Below are 3,949 nucleotides of genomic sequence, written 5' to 3'. Positions count from 1 at the left end.
GGGAGTTTGAAGATGAAGAATACGAGAAGGCATTCTATTGATTAAATGAGCTGCTGTAAGAATAGCATCTCCCCACAAGTATGAAGGAAGGGAAGTAGAAAGCATAAGGGAACGGGCTACTTCCAGAAGGTGACGGTTTTTTCGCTCGGCCACTCCATTTTGTTGAGGAGTGTAGGCGCACGAGTTTTGATGAACAATCCCCTTGGAAGCAAGAAATTCACTAAGGTTATGGTTTTGGAATTCCCGACCATTATCACTCCGAAGAATAGCAATTTTTTGATGGAATTGTGTTTCAATGGTGTGATAGAAATTTTGAAACATAGAGGAAACCTCAGATTTATCAGTGATAAGGTAGACCCAGGTAAGACGGGTATGATCATCAATGAAGGTTACGAACCACCGTTTTCCAGATGAGGTTGTTATCTTGGATGGTCCCCAGACATCACTATGAACAAGAGTGAAGGGTTGGGTTGGTTTGTATGGTTGTGAGGGAAAAGAGACTCGATGTTGTTTGGCCTGAATACACACATCACAAGATAAGGTAGTCATCTCAACTTTAGAGAAGAGATGTGGAAATAAATGTTTCATATATTGAAAATTAGGGTGGCCTAAACGAAAATGCCACAACATACAATCTTGTTCAGAAGTAGTGAAATAGGAAGATAAGAGACTAGTCCTAGGAATGTAGAGTCCCCTACTATGCCGGGCAGTGCCAATCATCCTCCCCGAGCTCAAGTCCTGAAAAGAGACAAAATCAGGTAAGAATATTGCTTTGCAGTTTAACTCATGAGTGATCTTGCTTATCGAAAGCAAATTATAAGATAGTTTGGGCACATGCAAAACATTATGTAAGGAGAGCCCTGCACAAGGAGAAATCTTCCCCTTTCCAGCAATGGGGGCCAAGGAGCCATCTGCAATTCTAATTGTCTCGTTCCCAGCACAAGGAATGTAAGATACAAAATGTTCAGAGGACCCAGTCAAATGATCTGTGGCACCAGAATCCAGAATCCAGGGGTTCTTCCCATCAATACTAACAAGACCGAAGGAATGAGGTATACCTGATTGGACAATGGCACCTAAAGTGGCAAGACTGAGATCAGTTTGGTTTTTGTGTGGATCGGATTGTTGAGGAGGTTCAGCAGACTCACTCACATACGCCCGCCCTGTGTTTTGTTTGTCGTTGGAAGGGCGTTTCTTACTTCCTGGGGGACGACCATGTAACTTCCAACATTGTTCTTTGGTATGCCATTGTTTTTTGCAATGCTCGCAGACAGGAATTGGTTTTCCATTATGCTTGTCACTGCTACTGTTAGAAGATCTTGCACTAAAAGCAGCAGAGTCAATAGTAGGGGTTGCGGAAATATTCATAGCACTTGTGCGATCTTCCTCGAGGCGGATTTCAGAGCAAACTTCCATCAGGGAGGGAATCGGTCTTTGACCTAGTATACGCCCTCGAACTACATCAAACTTAGGATTAAGACCAGCAAGAAAGTCATAAATCCTGTCATTCTCTTCAATTCTCGAGTACTGTACACCATCAGTGGGATCACGCCAGACTAGTTCTCTGCATAGGTCCATTTCTTGCCATATAAGAGAAAGCTTATTGAAAAAGGATGTGACATCCATGGTTCCTTGCTTGCATTCATGAACTTGCTTTCTCAGCGTGTATAGACGAGAGGCATTCTGACGTTTTGAGTAAAGTGTCTGGGCTGTGTCCCAAATATCCTTGGCTGTTGCAGCAAACAATAACGGCTTGCCAATTTGAGGTTCCATACTATTGATCAATATGGATCGAAGAATAGAGTCTTCTGCCTTCCAATATCGTTCATGTGGGTCGCCCGGTAGGGGGCGAGGTATTTCCCCTGTCAGAAAGCTAAATTTTTGTCGTCCTTCGAGGACCATCTTTACTGACTGAGACCATGAGAAATAGTTGTTGCCATTCAACTTTTCTCCTGAAAGATGATACATGGAAGACTGAGCCACCGTATTAGTCACATAAGGAGAGGATACATTAGGGAACGAGTTTACCGGATTCTCAGAATACATCGGTAGAGTGGATGTCGTCCCTAAGGTAGCCTCAAGTGCTGCTATCTGTTGTCGAAGCCCTTCCAATTGTTGATGAACTATTCCCGAGGAAGCTTGCACGTTACGGTTGGAATATGCCGAAGATTCACCAACCTCAAATGTTGAGTGAATTTGAGAGTTTTTAACATCGGGATGGTAGCTAGGATCATTGGGTGGCTGGCCATACAGATTTGACGGCAGAAGCGGTGGTAGCCGATTGGAATTAGATGGCAGAACATAAATCGGGGCGTGGGGAGCAATATAGGCCGCGGACGAAGAAAAGGGTTGGACAGATGGGATGGTCGGCGCCGTCTGAGGAAGAAAACCAGGCGCGTGGCGGTCCGGCAGCGACGCGTGGTGGTCCGGCGGAGGCGCGTGGTGGTCCGGCGACGGCGCGGACGACTGCGGTAATGACGAAAAATTATTTTCGGACGTTTTCTGTAGCCGGCTTAATAATTCGTCCATGGCAGCACTCATCCGAGCATCGACGGCCGCAGCTACGGCAACACTAAAATTGATGGCTGTCCTTTCTGTTTGATTTTCATAAGTGGTTTGATTTTTTTGGGTTTCTAGGGTGTTTTCATTGTCCCGCTCTGATACCATATTGAAAAGAGAGACAACGAGTTCACACCAATTTACGTGGAAACCCGAGTACCGGGAGAAAAACCACGATTGTTTGTTGTTATTATTTTCTAATGAATAAAGCAATAGGTACATGGGAGAATAAATAGAGTACACAATGGAATAAAAAAGGAAAAGATTTAGGAAAATAAGGAATACATTCCCATAATCTTTTCATAATTATTCTAGGATTCTAATAAGGAAAAAACTTAGAAAAAAAGGAAAGAATTCCAACACATTTTTTACGGAAGCCATGGTGAAAATTTTGTTGTTTTCCAGCTTCTAAAGAGGTTACCAATACCTTTGTCTTTCGTTTGGATATGGAAGCTCTGATGAGATTTGATTCTAGAGGGTTGTTTTTTCTCTATCATTCAGTGTCCTATAAGGGTTAATATTCCACTTCCTTTTTGAGATATTCCACATTTCTTTAACAGAGTTGTTTAATTTTTAGCTTGAGAAAGAGCATAGAGCTTTGGGTAAATAGGGGCTAGAGGACCATTTGGACTCCACTTGCTGTGTTAGAAGGAAACCATTTCTCTATTATTTATCTCCCAAGTAATGTTGACTTCAAACCAGTCTAGACCTTTTACAATGCTCCTCCTTGGAGCTTTAGAAGTGCTGAACTAACCGAACGATAAGATTCTTCATAGAAGAGTTTCTTTGTATTTAGCAGAAATGATTTTTCTCCAATGAGTATTTGGCTTATTATGAAATCTTCACCACCATTTGGAAATGAGAGCAAAATTTGGGTCCTTGTCACTCCAAGTCGTCCTTTATCCTTTAGAGTTGTAATTTTAGTCCAGCTAATAAGATGTGAGATCCTTTTATCTTGCTAGACCCTTTCCAAAGGAAGTCTCTCTAGTACTTTTCATTTTTTTTTGTATACAGCAGACGTGTCTTTGAATACAGATAGCTAGCAGGTGAACAGGCTATAGAGGGTGTAGTTGATAAGTGTGAGCTTACCATATGAACCCTTTTAGAATAAAATCAAACGCAAAATCAAGAAAGTTATAAAAAATTCACATAATCTCAACCAATATTTGCAATGAAACATCCATCAGTATCATGAAATATATGAACCATATCATAGACAAACTAGCTAGTTAGCTAGGTTCCTTTAAAAAGCCTCATCAATCGGTATAAAGTAAAGCGATCTTGAGCTTTTATTATATATGTGTGTGTAATATGTTGTATCCTTTTCTAAAGAATATGTTGGTTGGGCAATGAGCATCAACATGTGAAGGCCTAATTAATTAAGTTGAGA

The sequence above is a fragment of the Cucumis sativus genome, chromosome 2 (genome assembly GCF_000004075.3).
Source record: "Cucumis sativus cultivar 9930 chromosome 2, Cucumber_9930_V3, whole genome shotgun sequence".
In the NCBI taxonomy this organism is placed as follows: Eukaryota; Viridiplantae; Streptophyta; class Magnoliopsida; order Cucurbitales; family Cucurbitaceae; genus Cucumis; species Cucumis sativus.
This window is presented reverse-complemented; position numbering follows the sequence as displayed.